Source organism: Mobula hypostoma, unplaced genomic scaffold, assembly GCF_963921235.1.
Source record: "Mobula hypostoma unplaced genomic scaffold, sMobHyp1.1 scaffold_148, whole genome shotgun sequence".
NCBI classification, from domain to species: domain Eukaryota; kingdom Metazoa; phylum Chordata; class Chondrichthyes; order Myliobatiformes; family Myliobatidae; genus Mobula; species Mobula hypostoma.
The window spans coordinates 174,358-187,773 of record NW_026948264.1 but is presented as its reverse complement, the minus strand read 5'-3'; the positions used below and the strand labels follow the sequence as shown (position 1 = coordinate 187,773).

The 13,416-nt window shown below is 46.2% G+C and overlaps 1 pseudogene; it reads left to right on the top strand.

Annotated features, from left to right (window-relative positions):
• The first annotated feature begins 1,049 nt into the window (after positions 1-1,049).
• On the top strand, positions 1,050-4,682 carry LOC134342263 (probable G-protein coupled receptor 139; annotated as a pseudogene).
• Positions 4,683-13,416: the final 8,734 nt, after the last annotated feature.

Sequence of the window (13,416 nt, the reverse complement as noted above, 5' to 3'; positions counted from 1 at the left end):
AGGAAAAGGATCAGATACCGATCCTCATAGAGGGATCAGAAGTGGAGAGAGTGAGCTGTTTCAAGTCCCTGGGTGTCTGGATCTCTGAGGATCTAACCTGGTCCCAACGTATCAATGCAGCTATAAAGAAGGCAAGACAGCGACTATCCTTCATTTTTAGTTTGAAGTGATTTGATCTGTCAATAAAAAACACTCAAAAACTTCTGTAGATGGGAGAACGTCCTGTCAGGCTCTCTCCTTCTCTCTCTCTCTCCTTCTCTCCCTCCCTCTATCAGTCTCTCTCTCTCTCTCTCTCTCCCTTCTCTCCCTCCCTCTATCAGTCTCTCTCTGTCTCTCTCTCTCTCTCCTTCTCTCCCTCCCTCTGTAGTCTATCTGCCTGTCTGTCTGTCTGTCTGTCTCTCTCCTTCTCTCCCTCCCTCTATCAGTCTCTCTCTCTCTCTCATTCTGCTGTCTCTTTCACTCTGCCTCTCTCACTCTCTCCCTTTCTCTTTCTCTCCTCCCCCCCTTTGTCTGTCTGCCTGTGTCTCTCTCCCTCTCTTCCCCTCTCGCTATCTCTCTCTCCCTCTCACTCTCTCAGCCAAATATTTATGCCACCCTGATTTTCATTCAGAATATATGAAAAGTAAGCTTTTGAAACAAATACCTGTTTTATTTAAAGAAACTTAATGAGAGAATCTGCACATTTTATTTTAACCTTAACTTCAAATTTTACTCTGACTCAGTTTTTGCTAACTCTACTGAATATTTTACTAAACAAATTATGAACACATAAAACTTCATTGCTCGAAATTATTTGACAACACCTCCACACCTGCTACGCAGCTGCTGTGCAGAAAGGGTTAACTGCGTCTGTCATTTCATTAGATGCCAATATCGTCATTTCCACGGAGGGTTTCGGCGTCACAAGGGAGTTCCCCTCTTCTATTAATAAGCATCGGAATCACTGAGTTCTCACCGAGCAGCCGCTCCGGCGCTCACAGCGGTTCACCGATCCACACAGCGGGACAGAGAGAGCACACTCTGCGGAAGGAAGGTTTGCTGGTTCCGTAATGGATCAGAGTCCGGGAACAGCAGCGTGGAATGTGAAAGAAACTCGGAACAATGTCTTCTGGGCTGCTCAATTTATCTTTGCGAAATATGAATGGTTGACCTTGGATCTTCGAATCACGCACGCATTAAAAGTCATTCAAGTGATTTACTACCCTTGTCTCGCTATCATTGTCCTTCCCGGTGAGTGTTTCTCCAAAACTCAACTATACAACAATATTTAACTGCTTTCTAATATTTATCACCCATTTGAAATTACTGCTGCTGTCGCACACTCCAGGTAAGAAATCCCCAAAGGTTCAAATTCTGCAACGGTTCTGTTTACTGTGGTTCTTGTAAATCTGCGGGTGTAATGGCCATTGATCCAATCGGTAAACTCCGTTCAATCGTTGCTCACATCAGTTCATAAACGAGGTTCTGATATTTTGCCTCTGGAAGCGTTGCTTTCTTTCAGTCGCTCCATCCCCTGTTCGAAAATACCGGCTTTTGAATCAAGTTGCTTCCTCTCCTTGTGTTTGCAACGGAATTCAATCTGACTTCCAGGTGCGGATTATCCTCGCAGACAACCGGTCTGATGATGTACCAGCCGCCAACGTCACCGCGCACCCAGCCCCGCCCAGCTCCGTACGTGCTGCTACGTCATCGAACAGAACATCCCGCCTTCCCACTTCTCCCAGAACCGACTGTCTACTCTAAACTCCCGGGCTGTCCAGGGAATCCGTGATCCTTTCCTCACGGTTCACCACTGGCATTCGTCCCGCTGCAGCTCCATCTCCGCATTACCGGAGTTTGTGAGCAAATGTCTGAATTGTTTCACCTCTGTCCTTTCCTGTGGTAATTCACGTAATTTAAAACAACCCTTCATTCGCTTTTCAAATGTCACTCTGAGGCTTTCTCAGAATTGGGTTATAATAATGATAAAGAGAGACGGCTCATTATCTGTCTTCTCCTGAGAGAAGTTACCTTATGGTGACTATAATCCCGACTCTCTCATTCTCTAGTCGTTTCAAACAATGTTCATCTGAATAACATTGTGCGCCAGAAAATGTAGTTGTCTGTATACAATACAGTTCGAAGTGCAGAATTTTTCCTTGAATTCAATTGGCATTTTATTCAAAATAAAAAAAAAAGGAAAGGGATCTCATTTTTACTATAGTATCGTTAAAATATTCTCACATTCATTCGCTCTCCTCTGACGATCTGCCTCCAATCGATATCTGTATCAGATTTGATTCTATGCTGGAACTCAGCAATTATAAAATGCCATTGTCCTTTCTGTTGAAAATTACGTTCACCAGCAATGTTTATGTGTGTAGCTTGAAATTCCAGCATCTGCAGATTTCCTCGTGTTTGTCCTCTGTGTGTGTGTTTTATCTTTGAAATTTTGACCCGCGAAAATTGATTGTGATCTCAGTAATTTAGATTAGTCCTGGCACAAAACTCATTCCATTGAAATTCAAAAAAACCCCAGCTGATGATTTTATTATCGTCGCCGTTTACATTTGACTGTCAACTCTGTCGGTGCTCTGAAGCGACAAAAACTAAACAAAAAATCTGCGCACTGAACGATTACTAACAGGCCATGAAATTCTGACAGTGATGCATTGCTTTGGGGATAAAAGAGGGTCGTTATTGCGGGGAAGTAAATTTTTACCACGAATCAAATTAAATGCAAAGGAATGCAGGAAAATCTCTTTAATAAGGGCAGGAGTATCTGAAGGGGCTAAAGAACCGTGGAAGAAAAATTCCAAAGGAATATCATTTGCCCAGTTAACTTTCGGCTTGTGAACGTAACATCGGCTGCAGCAAAATCTGGTCTCCCGCTGAATGTGTCAGAGAGTCGACCAGCTTCTCCGAGCTTTAGGGCAGCAGCTTCAAATTGGTTAATGGGTTGTGTGAAACTTGGATGGATTCCGCTGTTCGGAATCACTCGCACATCGAGCGAATTCACCGGAGCTACTGCTAACAGACCAGTGACAGTACTTTATATAGAGCGAAGATGCCCGAGACCTCTCCACAGAACCGTGGTAATTGTATGTATTCCACTGTACTGCTGCCACAAAAAAAAAGGAACTGTTTTCTTGACTTCAGATGGTGACGTTAAATCTGATTCTGATATGGGTGTCGGTTGGCGACTGAGAGTGGGAAGGGGTCAGGGTGAGAGAATCGTAGTTGGGAAAAGTGGGAGGGAGAGGGGAGGGAGCGGGAAGCACCGGGGAGATATTCTGTAATTGACAATAAATTTCAACATCGATTTTTTCCGCCAGATTTGCAACCTGGTTCTCCGCTCTACGTTGACAATACGGTATTGTGCAAAACGCATAGACTACCTAACTAAATATATGTTTGCCAAAGACTTTTGCAGAGTAGTGCATAATGATGAGAGGAGGGTGTCTGCCCTTGATCTAAGCAGTTATTCTTGCCGAAATTTATCTAATTGATTGTAAGTTTCTGTACAGCTCGTATTTGAAGTTCCATTTACATCTTTCCCTTCAACATATACAAAGTTACCAATTATCAGTAATCGTTATCTGTTATTCACTGCTGTTTCCTGTGTGATATCGGCCCGCAAATATTTCACTGACTTCACTAACGATTTGATTCTAATAATTGATTTTCTTGATAGACTTCCCGAGGAGCATTTATTTACTCATGTGACTAGACACAAAAAAACAAATCCGATAAATTGTATGATAATGTAGAACGCTTCCGGATGTGTCGCCACAATTTTTTTTATCCCCCTCGCAGTGAACCTGGTGACCATTTTAATCTTGTCCAGAGGAAAGTGCGGTCTCTCCAGAGTTGTCACTCGCTACCTGGTTGCCATGGCAGCGGCGGATCTTATGGTCGTTGTCCTGGACCTGATACTGAGCGAGATTCCGTATACTTACGTGCCAATGGAACTGACCTTCTGGGCTGCGGATACACCAGTGTGTAAAATCCACGCCGTCCTGCTTTACACCGCCACCGATTGTTCGGTCTGGTTCACCGTCACTTTCACCTTTGACCGGTTTGTGGCCATTTGTTGGCAGAAGCTAAAAACAAATATTGCACTGGGAAAACTGCGGCTGTGATTCTGGGGATGGTGACTGTGATCAGCTGTTTAAGAAACATTTACTGGTATTTTAGGTTCTCTGGGCGTTATGCATTCATAATTGTTCCATTTATGTGTAGGAGAAGCGCGCGTTATGTGTCTTTATCTGTCGCAATACCAATAGAATTATTTAATTACCTTCTCACCCCTGTAATCCCATTCCTGCTGGTTCTCCTGACGAATGGATTCACCGTCCGGCATGTTCTAGTCACCAGCAGGGGGCGCAGGAGACTCCGGCGTGCTGACAAGGGACAGGGTGACAGGGACCCGCAGATGGAGAGCCGCAGGAAATCCCTCGTTTTACTGCTGATCATCTCTGGCAATTTCGTCCTGCTGTGGACACCGTTCACTGTGTATTCTGCGTGGAACCTGCTGTCTGCTTCCTCTGCCGTGACGGTGCCTCCTGATTCACTGCGAGAACTGGGCTCGATGCTGCTGCACAAACACGGCTCTTTACGCCGTCACCCAGACCAAGTTCAGCGAGCAACTGAAGGACGCGATAAAACATCCCCTGGCTCTCGTTGCTGCGAGGATGTCATGAATTAGTGATGTTTCCCTGCCTGGCCAAATCAATTAACCACTCATTGCAGGCAAACTCTGCACCAATGGAGCCCGGCGTTGTCCTTGTTCATCTCATTCCTCGCCAGTTTTCCCATCGCGCATGATTCCTCACTCTGACTCACTGACGATCATTTCAATCGATTTATTTTCCTGCATTCACCACTTGAGATCCACCTCTCTTCCCCAGTGGAGCGACCTACGTTCTGTTAGTGTAGATCAGCGCCATCGTTGTGACCCACATTTCTGCCGTCAAAGTCCCTGTGTTCGTTTTAAAAATCTTTATTAATCATTATTAAAGATCGACACAAAGTACATTAAGGTAATCAAGTCAATATATTAATATGTACAACGAAAAATTAAATTACCAAATAATTGGTTAACAAAATTAAGCATTATATCAACAATAATAATAAAATATAAAGTATTACAAATATTTTTTTTTAAAAAAAGGAAGAAAGAAAAGCTACTAACTAAAAAAAAACATTAGGAGCACAACCTAGGAGCTCTACGTCATACGAGCTTCCATAAAGAAAACTATCAATCCGCCAACTGAAATCCATTCAAACAAAATTTGGAATGAAACTCAAGTCAGATGATAGTAGCGAGCAAATGAACCTGATCTTTTCTCAAAATCAAAGCGAGGCTCAAAAGTTCGACTTCCAATTTTCTCCAAATTCAGACATAGCATCACCTGTGAGATCCATTGCATCAAGGTGGGAGCAGAAGCATCTTTCCATTTCAACAGAACAGCCCTTCTGGCCAATAATGTAACGCATGCAATTACATGCTGGTCTGAGAAAGAAATACCATGAATATGTTGAGGAATCAGACCAAATAAACTGTCAACTTATTAGGTTGTAAATTAATTTTTAAAACTTTAGAAATTGTAGAGAAAATAGATTTCCAAGAATGATTCAAAACAGAACACGACCAAAACATATGTGTCAATGTAGCTGTCTCGGTTTTATATCTATCACGCTGATTATCAACATTAGAAAACTCCTTTGTCAAATAGTAACAATGTACAATTTTAAATTGAACTAAAGAGTGACAGGCACAGACCGAAGAAGAATTAACCAATTTCAAGATTCGCAACCAGTCCTCTGTTATCAAGGTCATGTTAAGTTCGCTCTCCCAATCTTGCTTAATTTTAACTGAAGGATAATTATGCTGTTGTAACAATAAATTATAATTTTTCCCAATAAAACCTTTCACGAAAGGTTTCATTTTTAAAATACGTAATATCTAACAGGTCAGAATCCTGTATATATGGAAAGTTACTTAAATATTTTTGTAAGAAGTGTCTGACCTGAAAATATTGCAAGAAATGTGAATACGAGAGAGTATTTAGTTACTACTTCCTCAAAAGACATCAGAGGATCAGGACCACAGAGCGTCGTGGGAGCTGAATTCTGAAGGAAGGCTGTTTTGTTTAAAAAAGCTTCTTCGAGTGCAAGAAGGACGGGACTGCGCAGGCGCGTGACGTAACAGGACAGAGCGGAGAGTTTGAAAAGGAGACCAGCCTATACAGCGGGCAGCGTAGTGAGTGGGAGCAGAGTGTAGGGCTTTGGCTTCAATGGGCTTCGGCGGTAAACGGGAAGAAGCGAGAGCGAAGCACAAACTCTCCCCCCACCCGCCCCCTTGGCGAATCGGCCCGGACAGACAGGAACAGCGGGGCTCTCACAGCTAACGATACGAGTCAACGGTTTAAAAACGTTCGTCTGTTTGGCGAGGTAAGTAGGTGATGTTACGTACCCCGTAACTGGGTTGCCAAACCAGCAGAAATGGATCACTCAGTTGGAGTCTGGAGTACCAGAACTAAGAAAGTTTTATTAAAGAAACAAGCAACACAGTAATCGAAAGGATAATAAATACAACAATTCAACAATGATAACCACACATGTGCACAGAATTAAGATAACAGCATCAATCAAGCTCTATCGTTGTCTAGGGGTAAATGACCAATTTCAAAATGACTCAAAGTTCAGTCCAGTTAGTAGTTCAGTTCGCAGTAATCTTTGCCATGGCGATGGACAAGGTGGGGGAAGAGAGACAGAGAGAACAGGAACAACTCATCATTCAGCACAGCTTCACTCACAGACCAGCAAGATGGCTCACAGACCAGCGAGATGGCTCACAAACAGCTTTTTTTTGGGCGGGTTCTTGGTGATGTCACCTGAGGTCACCGACTGTGACCCCTCCTCCAGATGCGGCCGATCCTCTGCAGTGAACCCGGCACCCAGGCAAGGGCGGACACACACCGGGTTCCCGCTGATCGTACCTTTCCACCCTGGTCGTTGTCTGATACTTCTCACCCACTCGTGAGAAGCGTACCGCTTCCAGGATCTCGTTACCTCGGGTGGCGTGTGTGTCTGTCTTAGCGAACCTGTCCCTTTTTATCCCCCTGCTGGGGTATCGCCTGTCCACCACTTCAAACAGTTCAGGGTTCAAAGGGGGAGCCGCTCCAGACAGCTCCCTCTCCCACGTCCCTCCATTACACATCTCCAGACGCTGCTCCATTGTTCCTTATCTCTCCTTCCCCTGAGGGCAGGTGGCAGACCAACTGCTGATGCCACTGATGCTAGCCCAGGCCAGCAAACATCTTAATTTTATGTGTATTCTCGTAACACTTCCCCCCTTTAAGGATTTTTACCGGGAGGTAAAAATTACAAACATGACTACATTATCTGATACATACACAATATACATCTTTAACAGTTATTTAGCTAATACAGAGAATTTGAAGCTGTCAACACCTTGACAGACAGTCATCACATTTTCTGTTCCTTTTACACGTGTTATTAATAATCCCTTAGACCAGGCTCCAACTCAGCAAACTTCATAGTGGCCAAAAACACTGATGAATTGCGACCAATGTAACCTCTCATTTGGTTTTGCCCCGGACCACAACAGCAAGGGTCGTCCCATTCCTACTCAATTTTCTCTCGCAAGGGCTTAGTAGGAGGGGGACGGGTATTGACCGCAGAGTTATTGCAAAACTTCCTGCAGTACCCCACCATCTCCAAGAGCCTTCCGAGGGCCCTCTTGTCTGTCGGGGTTGGGAGGTCAGCGATAGCCTGCACTGCAGCTTGCATCACTGCCAGCTGCCCCTGTGTCACCACAATTCCCAGGTAGGTGACCCTTGTGTGGCCGAATTCATTTTTTTCAAGGTTCACTATCAAACTGGCTTCAGACAGCCGTATTAAATTGCCAATACACACCTCTGTGGTCATCAGCCCTTTAGTCACTGAATTACTCGAAAAATATGGGTGTTGTTTACTTGGCCGCCCTATTGTAACCACAATCACCCAACGTCCCAGTTCTTTGCATTTCCTCGGGACAATCAAACACATGGGTGCGAGTCGTTTAATTACTCCTTCGGGGATTAAGGGAGAGACCTTATCAGTAGACCTGGCCAAAACAATAGCCTTCTCCCATCTGACCGATCCCATCCTAATCTTTTCAAAATGGTTTTTTTCTCTTATCAAGGGGCCCCTAGCTTCATTGATTTCCACGCTAACACCGACTAGGTTTGTTAGCATATCAAAAGCCGGTGACCGTCTCAGTTCGCGTCGGTCATGATCAATAACATTTTTCCCCCTGGGCAGCCGGTAACTCTCTTTCATGATTCCACCAACTGTTTCCTCCAGCACCGCAAAATGTCCACCGGGGGGTACCTCGTGGACCATGTTAAAAACCTCATCCCCGTAACTCTTTTGCACCACCCCCCACTCCTCATCTGCGGATGCTGTACTTGATTTCCCTTTCTTCCTTAGCACTTCCTCATCCGCACAATAGCTTGTCAAGGCTGTGTCAGAGAGAGCGGTCTCGGCCAAAACCATCAGCCCCTCGTCTCGCTCCTGCGTCTGCACAAATTCTTTCCTGGCTACTGCTACGTCCGTCCCAGCTCCCCCACTACCTCTTATCTCACTACACCCTGTCTCATACAAGGTTGGCAGAAATGTTTCAGCCAAATTCACCATCGCGGGCGGGGCCTCCATGCTGGCAGGCTGACCCGTCAATCTCACGACTGGGAACACGATCCCTCCGGCGATGTCATTACCGAGCAAGACTTCCACGTCTTTCATCGGTAATTCGGACCTCACCCCGATCGTGACTAGTCCAGAGACCAGGTTGCTCTGTAAATGTATCTGGTGCAAAGGGACTGACTCTGTCCCTTCCCCAACACCTTTGACCTTGACCTCCCCAGTCTGGGTCTCTGAGCTAAACTCTAATACACTCTTCAGTATTAGTGACTGACACGCTCCCGTGTCTCTCCAGATCAGCACTGGAACTGGTTTTAACCTCTTTTTCATTGACACCAGTCCGGCCGAGATAAACCTCTCGCGCCCTTCCTGGACTTTTTCAGACCTGTCCTTCCCTAGCGGTTCGCTTAACAGCTCGATACAGCCATTCAAAATTTCCGCTTTTCCTTTCCCCGTCTCCTTCCTTGGGGCAAAGCACCTGGACGCAAAGTGTCCGACTTTCCCACAATTATAACAGACGACCCCAGGAGACTTCCTACCAGACTGCTCCCGGTCTACCTTATCCTTTTCACTAGTCCCCGGCTTACTTTCTGACTTTTCCGGCGGACTCTCCCCGCCGTCCTGACTACCCTTCTGGTAGCCTTTACTCGGGGCAACCTTCATTTTATGCGTCAACGCATACTCATCCGCTAACTTAGCAGTTGCGGCTAACGTGGCTGCCTCTTTCTCATCGAGGTAGGGTCTCATACCCTCAGGGACACAACCCTTAAACTGCTCAATCAGAATCAGTTGCAGCAGTCTGTCATAATCCCCCTCTACCCCTTTCGAGGCGCACCAACGCTCACAATATGTTTGCATCTCGCGAGCAAACTCCAAATACGTGCGGTCCCACCGCTTCCTCGCATTCCGGAACCTCTGCCGGTATGCCTCCGGGACCAACTCATAAATCCTGAGGATGGCCTCCTTCACCACCTCATACTTCTGGGCATCTTCCGCGGATAAAGCGGAGTAAGCTTGTTGGGCCTTCCCTTTCAGTACACTCTGAAGTAAAACAACCCACTTATCCCTCGGCCATTCCTGACTTATAGCCACCTTTTCGAAGTGGAGAAAGTACCGATCCACATCGGTATCGTCAAATGGGGGAACCAGCCTAACCTCCTGGGTCGCCCGGAACCCTCCACCTTGGTTCGGCACGAGCCCCTGCTCGGCCCTTATCTTTAACTTCTCCAGCTCAAATTCCCTTTCCCTCTGTTTCTCCTCTCTCTCCAACTGTCTGTCCCTCTCTCTCTCTTGCCTTTCTAACTCTCTCTCCTGCCTTTCTAACTGCTTCTCTTCGTGTTCTAACTGCCGTACCCGGAACTCGTGCTCGAGTCTCAGTTTTTCAAGCTGTACCTGTACCGCGTCTCCAGCAGGTTTTTCAATAGACACCTCCCCCAGGTCACCTTGGGGAAACACACCTTTAGATACATAGTGCTCTACAATAGCTCTGTGTATCTCCTCTCTCCTCATTGTCGACTTCACCTTAGCAAGATTCACCCGTTTGGCCACAGCTATCAATTCCGATTTCCTGGCATCCTCTAATGCCTCCAAGGTCGGCGCCTTTATAAATTCCTCAACCTCCATTTCTGCTGTTTGTCTTTTCTTTCTTTCGGGAATTTTAACCCAATCAATTTACTCCGTCCCAAATTTAGCGTTCAAAATCGCGGACGAGAACCCCACTTATGTTACGTACCCCGTAACTGGGTTGCCAAACCAGCAGAAATGGATCACTCAGTTGGAGTCTGGAGTACCAGAACTAAGAAAGTTTTATTAAAGAAACAAGCAACGCAGTAATCGAAAGGATAATAAATACAACAATTCAACAATGATAACCACACATGTGCACAGAATTAAGATAACAGCATCAATCAAGCTCTATCGTTGTCTAGGGGTAAATGACCAATTTCAAAATGACTCAAAGTTCAGTCCAGTTAGTAGTTCAGTTCGCAGTAATCTTTGCCATGGCGATGGACAAGGTGGGGGAAGAGAGACAGAGAGAACAGGAACAACTCATCATTCAGCACAGCTTCACTCACAGACCAGCAAGATGGCTCACAGACCAGCGAGATGGCTCACAAACAGCTTTTTTTTGGGCGGGTTCTTGGTGATGTCACCTGAGGTCACCGACTGTGACCCCTCCTCCAGATGCGGTCGATCCTCTGCAGTGAACCCGGCACCCAGGCAAGGGCGGACACACACCGGGTTCCCGCTGATCGTACCTTTCCACCCTGGTCGTTGTCTGATACTTCTCACCCACTCGTGAGAAGCGTACCGCTTCCAGGATCTCGTTACCTCGGGTGGCGTGTGTGTCTATCTTAGCGAACCTGTCCCTTTTTATCCCCCTGCTGGGGTATCGCCTGTCCACCACTTCAAACAGTTCAGGGTTCAAAGGGGGAGCCGCTCCAGACAGCTCCCTCTCCCACGTCCCTCCATTACACATCTCCAGACGCTGCTCCATTGTTCCTTATCTCTCCTTCCCCTGAGGGCAGGTGGCAGACCAACTGCTGATGCCACTGATGCTAGCCCAGGCCAGCAAACATCTTAATTTTATGTGTATTCTCGTAACAGTGAGTAGACTTATTTTTCCTGTTTCATTCCTGTAGAATTAGATAGCATGCCTGCAGGGTTAGTACATGTTCAGGATGTCAGAATTGGGAATCCTGGGAGACCTCCAGCCTCCCTGATGGCCACATCTGCGCCAGGTGCACCGAGTTGCAGCTCCTCAGAGACCGTGTTAGGGATCTGCAGCTTCAGCTTGATGACCTACTGCTTATCAGGGAAAGTGAAGAGGTGATAGACAGGAGCTACAGGGAGGTAGTCATCCGTAGGCTACAGGGGTCAGAAAACTGGGTCACTGTGAAGGGAGGGAAGGGAAATGCCCGGATAGTGGAGAGCACACCTGTGGCTGCCCCCCTCCACAACAAATATCTTGTTCTGAATGCTGTTGAGGGGGATGACCTGACAGGGGACGCCCACGGTGACCGGGTCTCTGGCACTGAGCCTGGCGCTGTTGTGCAGGAGAGAAGGAGGGAGAAGAGAAATGCGGTAGTCGTAGGGGATTCCACAGTCAGGGGAACGGACAGGAGATTCTGTGAGCCTGACAGAGATACCCGCGTGGTGTGTTGCCTCCCAGGTGCCAGGGTACGGGATGTCTCGGATCGGGTCCAGAATATTCTCAAGGAGGAGGGCGAGCAGCCAGTTGTCTTGGTACATGTTGGTACCAATGACATAGATAGGACAAAGGAGGAGGTCCTGAAGAGAGATTTCTGGGAGTTAGGAAGGAAGCTGAGAAGCAGGACCTCCAGGGTAGTAATCTCGGGATTGCTACCTGTGCCACGTGCTAGCGAGGGCAAGAATAGTAGGATCAGGCAGATGAATGCCTGGCTGAGAGACTGGTGTAGGGGGCAGGGCTTCAGATTCTTGGATAATTGGGATCTCTTCTGGGGGAAGTATGACCTGTTCAAAAAGGATAGGTTACACCTGAACCCGAAGGGGACCAATATCCTGGCGGGAAAGATTAATGGAGCTGTTAGGGAGGGTTTACACTAATTTGGCAGGGAGATGGGAACCGAAATGATAGAGCAGAGGAAGGGGAAAACAGAAATAAACCTAAGATAGTGAGCAGTAAAGATGTCAGGAAAGACAGGCAGGTGATGGGGTGAATTTGCCGCCATTGGGATGAGTTGCGGTGCAATAAAGTTGCAGTGAAATCAAAGAAAAAAGTATCAAATACTGGTCTTAAGGTGTTGTACTTAAATGCACGCAGCATAAGAAATAAGGTGGATGATCTTGTTGTACAGCTACATATTGGCAAGTATGATATTGTGGCCATCACTGAGACCTGGCTAAAGGATGCATGTCTCTGGGAGCTGAACGTCCAAGGATACACGGTGTATCGGAAGGATAGGAAAGAAGGCAGAGGAGGAGGCGTGGCTTTATTGGTAAGAAATGATATTAAATCATTAGAAAGAGGTGATCTCAGCTAGAAAGGTGCAGAGTCTTTATGGGTTGAGATAAGAAATTGCAGGGGTAAAAGGACCCTGATGGCAGTTATTTATAGGCCTTCAAATAGCTGCAGAGATGTGGACTACAAATTACAACAGGAAATAGAAAAGGCTTGTCAGAAGGCACTGTTATGGTAATTGTGGGGGATTTTCACATGCGGGTGGATTGGGAAAATCAGGTCAGCACTGGATCTCAAGAGAGAGAATTTGTAGAATGTCTGCGAGATGGCTTTTTATAACAGCTTGTTGTTGAGTCCGCTAGGGGATCGGCTGTACTGGATTGGGTATTGTCTAATGAACCGGAGGTGATTGGAGAGATTGAGGTGAAGGAACCCTTAGGAGACAGTGATCATAACATGATTGAGTTCACTGTGAAATTTGAAAAAGATAAGCCGAAATCTGATGTGTCGTTATTTCAGTGGAGTAAAGGAAATTACAGTGGCTTTAGAGAGGAACTGGCCAAAGTTGACTGGAAAGGGACACTAGCGGGAAAGACGGCAGAGCAGCAGTGGTTGGAGTTTATGTGAGAAGTGAGGAAGGTGCAAGACAGGTATATTCCAAAAAAGAAGACGTTTTGGAATGGGAAAAAGATCCAACCGTGTTTGACAAGAGAAGTCAAAGCCAAAGTTAAAGCAAAGGAGAGGGCATACAAAGAAGTAAAAATTAGTGGGAAGACAGAAGATTG